The 16,456-nt window shown below is 40.4% G+C and overlaps 1 long non-coding RNA gene across 1 annotated transcript; it reads right to left on the bottom strand.

Moving 5' to 3' along the window:
• Positions 1 to 793: 793 nt before the first annotated feature.
• On the bottom strand, positions 794 to 16,427 carry LOC139177349 (uncharacterized). The gene is made up of 3 exons (XR_011561818.1): positions 16,253 to 16,427; positions 7,480 to 7,589; positions 794 to 1,273 (listed from the first exon to the last, which is right to left on the bottom strand). It is a non-coding gene; the product is annotated as an uncharacterized lncRNA (long non-coding RNA).
• Between the last annotated feature and the right edge of the window lie 29 nt (positions 16,428 to 16,456).

Here is a 16,456-nt window from a genome sequence, read left to right as displayed (position 1 = left end):
CAATGCTAAATATGTACTAGATAATGAACACTGATTATTGGATTTCTGTTGTGAATGTTTTTATAAATTCTATATATTTTCATGGAAGCATTAAAACTAAAGGGAGGGTGAAAGAAAAGCAGATACTTCTAGAGCAACTAATTCAAGTAAAAGGATCACATGAATCCTTGATATAAAAACATTGAATTACTAGAAGTGAAAATGCCTCATCTGGTATAAATCTCCATCCAATCTTGAGTTCTTACTAACCTTCTCTAAGAAGTTATTTTAAAAGCATTTTCCAGTATTTTAAGGTAGAATCATATCAACAATTTTAAGCAAGTCAAAGGAAAAAGTGAAAAAGAGGAAAGAAAATATATGAATAATGTTTCATGATCAATTATAGTATATGCAACACATATGTATTTAAAACATACACATGGACACACTAGGAACCCAGTTTTCTGTTACTTGCTCCAAGTTAAAGTTCAAGTAATTGGTCAGTGGGATTAAAAGCACTGGGATTCAGTGCATGTTTAATGGCCTCACACCTGCCTTCCTGTAAAGCTGCAGCCTATTCCTGCTCTATAACCTTTAAAGTTCACCACCAGCAATTTACCGATGCAGCCAATTAGACGACAAAGAAGGCAAGATTTCAGGGGGATCATTCCCAGGTCTAAAATACAAGGAACTGTAGCCCTGCTGAGATTCTCGCTGAGAACATTCACGGCTGTCTTCCAGGTTGGAGCTTGGCTGAATTCCTTTCACATACTAAAATTACTAGTTTCAGGATACATTGTCACCAGGAAACGTGTTGCCAGACCATCAACCATCTCGCCTTTTTCCCTGATTCTAATTTCTATCTGGTGACTTCTACAGAGCAAGTGTCAGCCCATTCAGATTTCCTTTGGCAAGTCCCCACTGTTAAGAGAGACCCTTGAGGAGTGTCTAGAGTAGGAAAGAAGCATAGGTTTGTCACAAGTGATCATCAGCAACCATGTAGGATTAACAACTACACACTCAGGAGGTTTACTTTCTTACATTTTTATTTTCAGTACCATCTTGATCCTCCTGGCTTTTTGGATTCACTGCTATGTTTGGGTCTATTCCTTGAAACCTTACCTACAGAATGTTTAAGCCCCAAAGCCTATCTACCAGGTAAGAAATATAACACGTTTGTTGATCAAATCAAGATGCTCTGATTTTCTTGTAGATCTAGGTAGCAGAGTTCCCAGATGACAGGTCTTGGCAGAGCACAGAAAGGTCTCTCATTTGGAGCTGGGAGAGAAATCACCTGTGAGAAAGAAGGATTCTGCTGTTAGACTCCGTGAGCAGAGGGATGTTTCACGTGAAGTTCCTCTGACTGGGGGGACTTTTCTAATAGGAGAGATTTTTCTAGCAAAAATGCCTGCTTAGCATTTGTTTCCTTTAGCGTGTTTCCTAACAACTCTCCACTGATCTCTGTTCAACAAGAACACTAAAAAATAAAGGGATAAAAATCTTGACATTTGGGTCAAGATTCTGCTTAAGTCTTGCAACAAATGGCCATTGATGATTGTAAGAAGATGCTTTCAAAGCTTTTGTGCTTTTAAATGAAATTTTATACAGAATATAGGTAAGAGAGCTGCCTGATTTCAGAGCTTCTAATTATATTTCACTTTTTCAGTCAATAGGAAGACAAAAATGAAAGCTCATGGAATTTTGCATCCTATCAAACTGGCTGATTTAAATTGATGAGAAATATCTATGTAATATTTATGCCAGAAGTTACCCAAGCTATCGAGACACCTTTAAAATGTGATAATTCGGAAGTTGCTTTGGTAATGTGCTCATTTGACAGCTTCCTTTTTTAAAGAAATTAAGCAATTAAGTTTGCTCTTATATTTAGATGTACTTCCTTAGAATAGCCTTGTGTGCTGCCTTCTTTAAGCACAGGCCAAAAAAATACAGCAAATGTATTACAGATGAGTAAAAATAGAATGGCACTCCCAAACCCCATTCTATGTAATTTCCTTATGTTGTATAGAAAACCTACTTCTCTTCAAAATGTAGCTCTCGATACTTCATACGACTAAAAACAAAAGATCAAAAAAATATGTTTTTATATAAAAGGGATCAGCAGAAAGGAATTTACACTGGTCAATTATCTTTCTGTTGGTTGTTTTTGTTTGCTTGTGAAAAAATGAAAACTCAGTATTGGTTGCAGTTAAGCTGACTTCAGGATTATATGCCCCAGAAGAATTTTGAAGATTAACATTAAAAGAAAAAAAAAGATCTTTTACTCCTCTTTCAAAATTGCCTGGGAAAAGAAAAGAAATGCAGGTGATGGGCAGATCCAATTTCACCACTGCATTGAGAACTATGGAAAATTATACTATACAGAAAATAGTTTTCCACGAAAAGAAGTTTGAACTGATTTGAGTATCTGACTACATATGAAAACAAGAGGCCATGTGATGCTATATCTGAATCCCTCCTAAGCAGGGTTTGCTTGATGTCCTGGGTGGGGTGGGGGGGGACAAGTATTTCTGTACAAGTAAAAATGTGTGTTTTATGAATTGCTAAGACCAGTGTGCACTTCTGATCCAGGTGGATAATTCTCCTACCCTAACATTAGCCACACCCCACAGAAGATGGAAAACCGCCAGGATCAGTGGCTTTGAAGATGAAAGGCCTGGATTCTAAAATTGGCTTGTGATGGACAAACTTGGGCAAGAAACTCCCATGAATCTCAGTTTTTCCACCTGTAAAATGGAGTTGAGAATAGTGGCTACCTACACACCTCCTCAACCCCCCACCCTCACCAGTTGATTTGAAGGATCATTTTAGACGATTCATGTGAAACATGAAGCAGAGTCCTGGCACACAGTACGCACTCAGTCAACGCTGTTAACCATTACAGCAGGATCACTATAAACCTTTGTAGAATTGAGTCACGCACACTGACAGGAGAGAAGCCAGAGGTTACAAAAATGACTGAACAAGGCACCTTGTGAAGCACTAAGGCATTTGGCCTTCAGAGATCTTTCAGCTGAAAAGTTACAGGTAGGTATTAAAGTCAATGCAGGTGTAAAGACAGCTAAGCAGAACAAGGAGAGGAGAAAAGAGGTAATCTTTTAAGAAGAGGTAATCCTTAAGAAGGAAAACTGATTTGAGTCCTCGGACCGTCACAAATGCCTTGAATAGCCTGATGAAACATACCAGATATTAGAGATGGGGCAGAGTGGTTTGCTGTTCATCACACTTAATTCCCTTTCTTCCTGGCACATGGACAGACTACAATGATCAGTACCCCTCTCTTGTAGTGGGGTGTGGTCAGGAGACAAATACTCCAATAACTGGGGGAGTGCAGGCAGAATGGCCATTGCTAAGCTTGGCCCATGAAACTGCCTGAGTGGTCTTCTGCCCTCTCCTCATGCCTGGTTGTGGACATCCTTGGATTCCTCGTGATAAAGATGGTATAGCCTCCATCAGCCTGGGCCCTTGAATGACCACATGGAACAGCCTCCTCCTGTTTTACTCCTGCATCTATGTCAACTGGACTATATGTGAATAGAAAATTAATGTGCATGAAGTTAAACCACCAACTGGAGAGTTATCATAACTGAATCAGCCTCCAATTCATAACTGAATTTTCCCCTAGTCTTTTCTGCCCCTGAAATTAAGTATGTGACCCAGCCTTTTCCCAATAGGAACATTTTACATTTTGACTCTATTTTTCCTTAAAATGTAAATAAGGCAAAATTGTTCTTGGTACTTAATTAATTCTGTTGATGAACATAACTTCATCTTCAAGGAAATTCTAAGTAAATTAACATGAAAGTAACTCTATGGAGGCTTATAAATTTTAGGATATTAAAGAACCAACCACAGTGAGAAATGGGACAGTATGAGATGAATGAGGACTCTACATTCATCCAAACATCTCTAACTCAACTAAAACTCCGCACAGGAAGTAGGCCATTGAAAAGCTAGAAAACAAAATTATGAATCAATGTTCTACTTATATAATATTATCAAATACATTTTAGGATGCTTTTTGAAAATTAAAATAATTTTACGATTTTTTTCCTCACCATAAAATAAATGCATCTTTTTTTTTTACAAGCATATATATTTCTCTTTATTTTGTTATATGTTAATTGTATTTTATATATGAATGAAAAATACCATAACATTTTTTTTTTTGCTGGTTAGTAGTTATTTTTTTTTAAGTTGCATTTTTAATTGGAGGATAATTACTTAACAACATTGTGTTGGTTTTGCCATACAACAATGTGAATCAGCCATAAGTGCACATATATCCCCTTCCTCTTGGAACTGTCTCCCACTCCCTTCACCCCACCCGTCTAGGTTATCACAGAGAATCTTTTAAAAATCTTTGGAGAATACCTAAGTTCAAAAAATGATATCAAGGTCATCTTTAATGTCACCACCCAGAGGTAATTGCACTAGTAATAGACCATATGAGATTCTTATTCCCATCAACTCTCACTGACCTAGACAGCCTCATCACTCACTCTACTCTGCCAAAATGGTAAGAGAAAAAAATTGCATCCCCATGTTCACTTTTATTTCTTTGACTATCTGTGAGTATATCCGTTATGTGTATTTCCTTTGGCTTATTATTGAGTTGGCTAAAGAGTTCATTCAAAACTTTTTGCCAACCCAATATATATCCTTTTGCACTCTTTTTTTTTCTTTTGACATGTTCATCTCTTATTGGTTTTTTTAAAAAGGTCTAAATAGATATGAATTTGACTTTTTAAAATAGAAAATAAATTTGAATACTCTATTTTTCTAAATATATTTGAATATTTCAATGCTGTGAAATAGGTTTAGATAATCTTTCTTGATGGAGCTTTCTTAAGCGTGGGAAAATATTAATAGTTTTAATTTGCATAAGGATTAGAAACGTCACACATCTGGATCTTTTCCTACTAACATAAAGATCTCTTTTAACTTTTCAGTACAAAATTGTCCACAATTGACAAGGAAAAAGACCATAGATTCAAGCTTTTGTTAATTGACCAGTGCTGTGGATATTAGATGTAACTTATTTTTTTTCTCTTAGTACTTTATGACGTGAGTCTGAGTGAACTCCGGGAGTTGGTAATGGACAGGGAGGCCTGACGTGCTGCGATTCATGGGGTCGCAAAAAGTCAGACACGACTGAGCGACTGAACTGATCTGATCTGATGATGTTCAAAAAATTTCAAGGAATCTGGTGATAACTAAAGCTGTCATTCTATCTCACTTGAAGATTTCTTGGTCTGGAACACAAGACCAAATAAAATCAAAATAATCATCACTTCTTTATTTTAATCTATACTTCATAAATGTCAAATTGCTTTGAGTCCTGTTTTTACAGCTGACTTAATATCAGTCTTGTAAAACTGACAGCATATGTATCATTTTTTTATAGGTGGAACAGATCAAAGTTTTGAAACATTGCATGAATTTTCTAGAATTACAGTGAATAATAATAGTAACTAATGGTATTTAAATTCATCATGCCCCTGTTACATAGTAAATCAAGTATAGCATGCTTTATCTCATTGAATTGTAATAACCATATCTTAGAGATGAGAAAAATAAACCTCAGAAAGGTGAAATGACTCCCCCAAAGTCACACAGCAAAGAAACGATAGAGCTGTGACTTCAACTACGGCAGATTCTAGAACCTGTTCTCTTAAGTAGCCAGCACTGATTAACTCCGTTGGAAAAGTGGCAAATCAGTATTAACTACAGAAACAGAACCAAGGCCTAGGGATAAACTCCAAATATAAACTTCACACTTTGCTATTGGTCTATTCTTATCACAAGAGCATCTTAAAAGAGCTTCTCCAAGCAGTTTGAAGGCTAGGGTGGGGCTTGCTTATAACAGGGAGTCGATGAAAGGATGGCATGGTTCACCGGTCAGACTTTTCCCAATTATAAGCAATTTTAACATTCTCTCAAATCTATAATTATAGGATTATTACAAACTCAATATATAGGTTGCTCAATCTGAAGCCTGCATGTACAGAATTCTGAACAAAACAAAAATTATATGTTTCAAAAATGTTAAAAACCCTCTTAATTTTTGTACAAGGTGATCCTCAAACAGCATAAAGGTGGTTCTTAGCAGAGAAGATTTTGGGAAAAAATATTCTGCACCAAAGTGTGTAGATGAAAGCTGTCTGATCTTTTAAACTCTATTGCCTAAAATATCCATTTGTGTTATAAAAATAAATGCAGATATTACAGAGAAGTACTGGCAGGGAGCTCTGTCATAGTTAATGAATCTTGAAAACACTGTTCCCACTCCAAACCCGTGATTGAATTTTCATCTTCCCACTCCCAAGTTTAGATGCTGGAGGTAGTATTTTTTCTTTTCCTTTTTTCCCCTTCGAGAATACCACATTGCCTGATTGTCCTTCATTTAGACTCTCCCCTGATTGAGATGTATTCTGGATAATACAGACAAGCCTTTGCCAGAGGCAGTCAAATGGCCCAGACAGTCTCTCTTGGTCCCTTAATTGTCTTCCAGGTCCCTAAACTGGACCTGGAAGACAATTTAGAAGTAATTGAAATCCAACACCCCCTTTTTCTAAACAGATGAGGAAAACTATGGTCCACAGAGATTTAATAACTTGCCCAATCACACATCTCATTGCCTTGAAGTTATGATTCCAACTTAGATCTTGATTTACTTTTCAACTTTCCCCAGACCCTAGCACTCAGACTGGCCAGCTTCTAGGCAATGTTTCTGTGTCATCAGCATCTGGAAAGAAGAGAAAGGGGCAGGTCAAGAAGTCAAGACTTCTGAGGCTCAGCGAAGCCAAGAGACAGTACCAAGTTGCTTGATATCTTGTTCTGCAGTCACTGGTGTCACACATCACATTTGGTCTGCAGCTGCAGGTGTGAAGAAACTATAAATTTACCAGTTCCAGGACAAACACGTCTTAACCAGTGTAGAGAAAAGTCTCGTGGTAACCCAAGCATAGTCTTCGGTGGTAAAGAATCCGCCTGCCAATGCAGGAGATACAGATTCAATCCCTGGTTCAGGAAGATTGCCCTGAAAAGGAAATGGCAATCCACTCCAGTTTTCTTGCCTGGGAAATCCCATGGACAGAGAAACCTGGTGGGCTACAGTCCATGGGGTCGCAAAAGAGTCGGACATGACTTAACCGACTAAACAGCAACAAGCCAAGCACACCCCCATGTAACCAACAAAAGCCAGCTCTAGCAGAGCGCCAGCCACAGGGCACCCCAGAGTCTCTGAGATCTTGCACCCCCAAAAAGCATACATAGGGCTGGGGTGGGGAGTAGTTTCTGGGCATGTTTCTTAAACAGCAGAATTAGACGCAATTGGAAACAGAGTAGGGGGAGGGACCAAGCTTTCGCTGTTCTTTTTCTTTTTTTTTCTCTTTTCAAGGGGTCAAAAGCCAACAATCTGACACTTATAAAAGTGTCAGCCCAAAGGGAGAAGTCTCCTTGGAAGACAGGATCGCTCACCCGGCGTGTATCAGAAACCGAGATTCATCACCACGTTTTCTTTCTCTTCTTTCCAACAGCCTCTGTTGCTCGTGGCAGATTTAATGGTGTGATTTACAGCACCGAGAGACCTTTGTCAGGGCCAGTAAAATGACAAACAATGAATATATGGAGCAGTATGTTAACAGCCCACCACACAATACCTTGTCAGTTACAGCTTGATAGTGATACATTTTAATTTTGTCTTTCATAAAAATCTTGGCATGTATGCCTCATTTGAACACAGGCTTCCAAGTCAAGTGTGTCATCCAAGCAAGCAGTTTATCACCCTCTATATTTTCTGTCCTTTTCATTTAATGTCATTCCTATGGCAACAGACATCGCCCTGGAAATCATTTTCAAAACAGCTTATTTGTTGAAAGGGACTGGATGAGGTTAAAATATGTGTTTGGCTGGGAAGAATGTCAGAGTGTGAATATGGCTTAGTTACATTAATCATATTCTTTGAGGACTTTGTGTAATCAGATACTTGAAGGAGGCGTATTGTGGGGTGGGATTTGACATCTCCACCCCACCCCCAGCTTTTTATGGGTTCACATTTCATAAGGATAAAAATAAGAGAAGCAAATTTGCAGTGCACTTCACGGGAAGGCATATTCACGTGTTTCTAATACGGCCCAGTATATCCTTTTGTGGAGTTGGGTGGATGGGTGGATTGTAACCCTAATGTTAGGGTTACTCTGAAGCTGATTATGGAAAACCAGATTTACTCATTCAGCATTTATTCAGTGATTCTTTACTGAGCATCTATTAGGAAATAGGCATTGTGCTGAGAATGTGGGTGAATAAAATAAACTGAGTTTCTCCTCCTATGGAGGGAGGAGGGTTAGAGTTTAGACTCTAGTGGGGAAAACAGATTGTCCAAGTTGAGTTCTCTAGCAATAAGGTCTGAGACGAGGATTCTTCAGTTCAATTCAATCCAGTCACTGAGTTGTATCCGACTCTTTGCAAGCCCAAGAATCGCAGCACGCCAGGCCTCCCTGTCCAACACCAACTCCCAGAGTTCACTCAAACTCATGTCCATTAAGTCCGTGATGCCATCCAGCCATCTCATCCTCTGTCGTCCCCTTCTCCTCCTGCCCCCAATCCCTCCCAGTATCAGAGTCTTTTCCAATGAGTCAACTCTTCGCATGAGGTGGCCGAAGTATTGGAGTTTCAGCTTTAGCATCAGTCCTTCCAATGAACACCCAGGACTGATCTCCTTCAGAATGGACTGGTTGGATCTCCTTGCAGTCCAAGGGATTCTCAAGAGTCTTCTCCAACACCACAGTTCAAAAGCATCAATTCTTTGGCATTCAGCCTTCTTCACAGTCCAACTCTCACATCCATACATGACCACTGGAAAAACCATAGCCTTGACTAGACGGACCTTTGTTGGCAAAGTAATATCTCTGCTTTTGAATATGCTGTCTAGGTTGGTCATAACTTTCCTTCCAAGGAGTAAGCATCTTTTAATTTCATGGCTGCAATCACCATCTGCAGTGATTTGGGACCCCCAAAAAATAAAGTCTGACACTGTTTCCACTGTTTCCCCATCTATTTCCCATGAAGTGATGGGACCGGATACCATGATCTTCGTTTTCTGAATGTTCAGCTTTAAGCCAACTTTTTCACTCTCCTCTTTCACTTTCATCAAGAGGCTTTTTAGTTCCTCTTCACTTTCTGCCACAAGGGTGGTGTCTTCTGCATATTTGAGGTTAGTGATATTTCTCTCGGCAGTCTTGATTCCAGCTTATGCTTCTTCCAGCCCAGCGTTTCTCATGATGTACTCTGCATATAAATTAAATCATATAAATTAAATAAGCAGGGGTGACAATATACAGCCTTGACATACTCCTTTTCCTATTTGGAACCAGTCTGTTGTTCCATGTCCAGTTTTAACTGTTGCTTCCTGACCTGCATACAGGTTTCTCAAGAGGCAGATCAGGTGGTCTGGTATTCCCATCTCTTTCAGAATTTTCCACAGTTTATTGTGATCCACACAGTCAAAGGCTTTGGCATAGTCAATAAAGCAGAAATAGATGTTTTTCTGGAACTATCTTGCTTTTTCCATGATCCAGCGGATGTTGGCAATTTGATCTCTGATTCCTCTGCCTTTTCTAAAACCAGCTTGAACATATGGAAGTTCACGGTTCACGTATTGCTGAAGCCTGGCTTGGAGAATTTTGAGCATTACTTTACTAGCATGTGAGATGAGTGCAATTGAGCGGTAGTTTGAACATTCTTTGGCATTGCCTTTCTTTGGGATTGGAATAAAAACTGACCTTTTCCAGTCCTGTGGCCACTGCTGAGTTTTCCAAATTTGCTGGCATATTGAATGCAGCACTTTCACAGCATCATCTTTTAGAATTTCAAATAGCTCCACTGGAATCCCATCACCTCCACTAGCTTTGTTCGTAGTGATGCTCTCTAAGGCCCACTTGACTTCACATTCCAGGATGGCTGGCTCTAGGTGAATGAACACACCATTGTGATTATCTTGGTCATGAAGATCTTTTTTGTACAGTTCTTCTGTGTATTCTTGCCACTTCTCTTATTATCTTCTGCTTCTGTTAGGTCCATACCATTTCTATCCTTTATTGAGCCCATCTTTGCATGAAATGTCCCCTTGGTATCTCTAATTTTCTTGAAGAGATCTCTAGTCTTTCCCATTCTGTTGTTTTCCTCTATTTCTTTGCACTGATGGCTGAGGAAGGCTTTCTTATCTCTCCTTGCTATTCTTTGGAACTCTGCATTCAGATGTTTATATCTTTCCTTTTCTCCTTTGCTTTTCGCTTCTCTTCTTTTCACAGCTATTTGTAAGGCCTCCCCAGACAGCCATTTTGCTTTTTTGCATTTCTTTTCCATGGGGATGGTTTGATCCCTATCTCCTGTACAATGTCATGAAGCTCCGTCCATAGTTCATCAGGCACTCTGTCTATCAGATCTAGTCCCTTAAATCTATTTCTCACTTCCACTGTATAATCATAAGGATTTGATTTAGGTCATACCTGAATGGTCTAGTGGTTTTCCCTACTTTCTTCAATTTAAGTCTGAATTTGGCAATAAGGAGTTCATGATCTGAGCCACAGTCGGCTCCTGGTCTTGTTTTTGCTGACTGTATAGAGCTTCTCCATCTTTAGCTGCAAAGTATATAATCAATCTGATTTCAGTGTTGACCATCTGGTGATGCCCATGTGTAGAGTCCTCTCTTGTGTTGGTGGAAGAGGGTGTTTGCTCAGTGCATTCTCTTGGCAAAACTCTATTAGCCTTTGCCCTGCTTCATTCCATATTCCAAGGCCTAATTTGCCTGTTACCCAAGGTGTTTCTTGACTTCCTACTCTTGCATTCCAGTCCCCTATAAAGAAAAGGACATCTTTTTATGAAGATTTATTTAAGACACCATAGAAGAGACTTACAGGAAGTTAATAAGGAGGTATAGAGGGCAGAAGAGGCAAGGAGATGAAGGTGAGCAAAGCTGAGTCCAGCCTCAACATGGTCCTGGGAAAGCTTAGAGCTTGCATAGCCCCAAGAGTGACCACCCTCTGAGGCACTGCACCAGGCCTGGGGTTTTGGGTGTGGGCTTCCCAGGTGGCTCAGTGGTAAAGAATCAGCCTGCTAACACAAGAGACACAGATTTGATCCCTGAGTTGAGAAGATGCCTTGGGAAAGGAAATGGCAACCCACTCCAATATTCTTGCCTGGGAAATCCCTTTGACAGAGGAGCCTGGCAGTCTACAGTCCACGGGGTCGCAAACAATCAGAAACGACTTAGCAACTGAACAACAACGAGTTGGTCACTGATTGCAAGCTGTCATGTAGGGTCAGTGTCTACTGTCATAGTGTCCTCTACATCCTTGGGCTGGGTGACTCCTGTTGACAAAGAGTGAGCCTTGAGAGAAGGGTGCAGAGTGGGCCAATAGCAGTCAAAACTCACAGCAGTTAGGGAGTAGGCACCCCAGCCAGGCATAGGAATCTGGTAAGAGGACATAGCTTCCACTCTATGCATATGTATGATATTTTATGTTAGTAGTAGTGCAATGAATAGAATGAGGATAGTCAATCAATGGCAGATGGACAGGTCATGAAATGCTTCCCTGGAGAGAGGACATCTGAGCTGAGAGCCAACATGGTGAAGATCTGGGACATTATCTCCCTAGGGACTTGAAACAGCAAGGACAAATAACCAGTGGGATCTTTTTAAAGGTGAAAGTTTAAGATATTTGAGGAGCACAGAGAAAGCCCAGGGGGTCCAAATGCCACAAACAAAGGAGGGGCTGGTAGAGGAGAAGGTCAAAGAGACAGGCAGGGGTCAGAGAGGATGTGGCAGCCCATGAACAGGGCTTGGGGGTTTATTCTAAGGTCAGTGGAAAGCCTACTACCCTATTTCACTTTTTTGACTGTGCTAGGTCTTAACTGCTAGTTGTGGCGAGTGGGGCCCTCTCTAGTTGCAGTGCGAGGGCTTCTCATTGTGGTGGCTTCTCTTGTGGAGCACGGGCTCTAGAGGATTGGAATTGCAGTGGCTGCAGCGCGCTGTCTCGGTAGTTGCACCGCACGGGCTTGGTTGCTCTGTGGCACGTGGGATCCCCCTGGACCAGGGATCAAACCCGTGTGTCCTACACTAGCAGGTGAAATCTTAGCCACTGGACCACCAGGGCATCAGATATCCCAATCTGGGAAATCAAACCTTCAGCCGACTTTCAGCTCCTCTTAGCACCATGCCAGAGGGTCTGAGAACATTGGTGTGCACAAGATACTGCTTATTTCACCACAGAGCTGGGCCTTGCTGGATGGAATGATTCCCAAGAAGCACATTCACGTGAATGTGAAAATCAGCTACAAATACTGCAATTCTTGCATTAAGACCACCCAAATATTGGTTCACACAGCAACCCATACAAGTCTTCTTAACCTCTGTCATGGATGACCTGTAGTTTTGATGGCAATCTGAAGCTTTTTTCCCCCATGTATTGTCCCTGTAACTGGTGTTTCAGGAACACATTGTCCCCACATTAGAACTTAGTGCAGGGCTTCCCTGGTGGCTCAGAGGTAAAGAATCCACCTACCAGTGTAGGAAACATGGGTTTGATTCCTGGTCTGGGAAGGTCCCACCTGCTGCGGGTTAACGAAGCACCTGTGCCACCCACTGTGCCCGTGTGCCCTAGAGCCAGTGCGCCACAAAAAGAGAAGCCACTGCAGTGAGAAGCCCATGAACCGCTACCAGAAAGTAGCCCCCACTCACCACAACTAGAGAAATCTCTTGCAGCAACGAAGACCGAGCATAGCCAAATATATAAATTAAAAAAAGAAGAAGAACCTAGTGCATTTTCCCATAGAGGAAATACTTGCATGGTGAACAGCCTTATAGAATTTGGCTACCCAAATTGTGATCCATGGGTATTCCACTTAGAAATGCAGACCCACAGGCCCCCTCCCTCCCAGGCTTACTGAATCAGAATCTGCTATTTAACCAGGCCCCCAGGTGATTCTACATGCACATAAAAGTTTGATCAACTCTGTTGTAAAAAGTTGTTTCTACAGGAAAATGTTTCCTGAAGTCCAATAGCTCACTTATTAACAAACACTGGGAATATACAACCAGTGTGTTAAAAAGTATTGAACTTTAAAAAAAGTAAATAAACTTAATAAAAAAATTTTAAATATTGAACTTTATAATACAATTAGAAAAGAAAAAACCATGTATTACTTTTCCGCATAATTACAGTCATTTTGTGTGGACACTAGGAAGCTACCTGGAGGCCCAAAATGATTGAAGAGAGACCCTGAATGGAAAGAGATTTGAGAAGAGAAGAATAAAGAAATGTAGTTTTGATGGATGGTATCACAGAAAGGAGAAGTGAGCATTAGTCCAAGTGTGTCTGAACATATTTTTTCTCAAAGGCGAGACTTCCAAAAAGGTAGGAATCCAGAAATCTGCTCTTCTATAAAAGCAATGGGGCAAAAAAGTAACATAGAGAAAATTGACTAAACCAGCTTTTTAGAGCTCTGGAAATTAATCAAAATTTTGCAATAATCCAAGGGTGTTTATTCAAGAAAATACTAGTTTTACAAGATGATCATAAGTTTTACTCAAAAGAAGACCCTGTACTTAAACGAGAAGCATTGGGTGTGAGAAAGTTTAACAGGTTTCTCTCAGCAGGACCTTTCAGGGCCTTTAACATGCCAAATGTACAGTGTATAGCATGCAATTTTCCCCCAAACTTAATTGATCACAGATCCCTTTTGTTGTGAGCTATTTCAAGGATTTAAATCCTGAGAAATATACTTTGGGAAATACTAGGTAAGACTCTGAGGTGAGATCTGAGGAAAAAAGGGGGAAGAACTGTGCACACTAGAGGAGAGAATGGGCATAAGAGAGAATGAGATGATATTGTCAATGCACCTTTCCTATCCAGAAAGTCTAAAGAGCAAAGAATGTTGACTGGATAAGATTAATGATAAACAGGTTGAAATATAGATGGTCAGAAAATACATGAAAAGCTGTTCAACCTCCAGAATTAACAGGGAAAGACAAATCAAATTAAAACCATTATACATTTGACAAATGTTCTAATCTCTGATGATATCAAGTGTCAGTGGAGAGATAGAGCCTGGCAACTCTCAAATATCATCAGTAGGGGTATAAAATGGGATCACCATTTTGAAGTGCAACTTGGCAAAATTTAGAAAAGTTGAAGATGTACAGGCACTCTAGAGAAACTCCCACTTGGATGCTCATGGAGACAAGTCCAAGAGGGTTTGTTTCAGTGTAATTTGTGGAAACAACCTAAATGGCCTTTATGTATGAATATATTATTTTACATTCATAGAATAGAATGTTATACAGTAGATAAAAATGAATGAAGGCTATATGTATTCACATCAATAAATCTTAACAGGGCACAAAGAGACTGAAATCATTTAAAGTTTTTAAAAATTTCAAAATATTGCATATTGGATTCTCTCATATTAGGTCCTTTTCAGATGTTAAAACATCCATAGAAATGATGCATACACATTCCTCATGATGGTGACTTCTGGGGAGGGAGAGAGGGGGATGGAACTGGGGAGGGATACTCAGCGACTTCAACTCCATAACGTTTTGTTTCCTCACAAAAAATATGAAACAAATATGGGAAAAGGTTTAAACCTGACTAGGTTCTGTTCAGTTCAGTTCAGTTGCTCAGTCGTGTCTGACTCTTTGCGACCCCATGAATCGCAGCACGCCAGGCCTCCCTGTCCATCACCAACTCCCGGAGTTCACCCAGACTCATGTCCATCGAGTCAGTGATGCTATCCAGCCATCTCATCCTCTGTCGTCCCCTTCTCCTCCTGCCCCCAATCCCTCCCAGCATCAGAGTCTTTTCCAATGAGTCAACTCTTCGCATGAGGTGGCCAAAGTACTGGAGTTTCAGCTTCAGCATAATTCCCTCCAAAGAAATCCCAGGGCTGATCTCCTTTAGAATGGACTGGTTGGATCTCCTTGCAGTCCAAAGGACTCTCAAGAGTCTTCTCCAACACCACAGTTCAAAAGCATCAATTCTTTGGTGTTCAGCTTTCTTCACAGTCCAACTCTCACATCCATACATGACCACTGGAAAAACCATAGCCTTGACTAGATGGACCTTTGTTGGCAAAGTAATGTCTCTGCTTTTGAATATGGTATCTAGGTTGGTCATAACTTTTCTTCCAAGGAGTAAGCGTCTTTTAATTTCATGGCTGCAATCACCATCTGCAGTGATTTTGGAGCCCAGAAAAATAAAGTCTGACACTGTTTCCACTGTTTCCCCATCTATTTGCCATGGATAAATACATGTTTATGTGTGTTTGAAAAATTATTTGCTTTGCTTCTCTCGATATAAATTTGCTATGGGTTGGATTACATCCCTCCAAAATTCACATGTTGAAGTCCTAGCTTCATTCTGAAGCCCCGAGAATGTGACCTTTTAAAGTCACTGAAGCTCTGAAGTTATAATTAGGATGTGATCATACTGAAGTAAAATGTCCCTCTTATCCAATATGGCGGGTGTTCTTATTTTAAGAGGAATTTTAACACAGACACGAGAGTAGGGGTAATGCCAGGTGAACATGAAGTTGGAGATCAGGATGATGCATCTACAAGCTTCACAGTTTAGATGATGCATCTAAAACTTCAAAGTTTGCCACCCAATGGCCAGAAGCTAGAGGAGAGGCACGGTACAGATTCTTTCTCAGTAGAAACCAACCTGAGTGACCTTGATCTTAGATTTCTAGTCCCCAGAACTGTGGGACAATCCATGTTTGTAGCTGAAGCCACTCGTCTGTGGTACTTTGTTACAGTAGCTCTAGCAAACTAATGAAGATTTTATATGAGACAGCTCAAGGCAGAGATGCATTCTTGAATAAGAAGAGATTCAGGGACAGCCTCCTTCAGAAGTGACCTTTAAACTGAGCATTAAGTAGGGGGAGTGGACATAAGTTGTTCTGACCTACTCAGTACTTCTTCCTTTGCAGAACTGACCTCTCTCATGTCCCGTGATCCCAGAGGGCATCCCCATCACACCTTCCAATCTAAAGACCATGGGAAGCCACATGACACAGTTCAGGCCAATCAGACTCTCCCTCTTAGAAGGTGAGTTTAAATCAGACACAAAAGAACACTAGCAATAGATGCTGAGCTCACTGATGACAGTACATAGAACTGTGAAACTTCCCCAGAGAAGCTGAGACACATTTTGTTTTCCAGAGATTACTGCAGTAGTATCTCCACTCCTACCTGCTCTTCTTACAATGTGAATTTGATCCTGCTCCATTTGAGATGTAGGGCCATTCTCCCTCCCTTAACCTGAGTGAGTGGCCTTATGATGAGTGGAAATGATACTCTGAGATTTCTGATGCTACATCCCAAAAGGCAATATAACATTCAGCTGGCTTTCTTGGGATCCTTGGAACCTAGCTACCATGGAACCTAGCTACTTGC

This window comes from Bos indicus, chromosome 18 (genome assembly GCF_029378745.1).
Source record: "Bos indicus isolate NIAB-ARS_2022 breed Sahiwal x Tharparkar chromosome 18, NIAB-ARS_B.indTharparkar_mat_pri_1.0, whole genome shotgun sequence".
Taxonomy (NCBI): domain Eukaryota; kingdom Metazoa; phylum Chordata; class Mammalia; order Artiodactyla; family Bovidae; genus Bos; species Bos indicus.
This window is presented reverse-complemented; position numbering and strand designations above follow the sequence as displayed.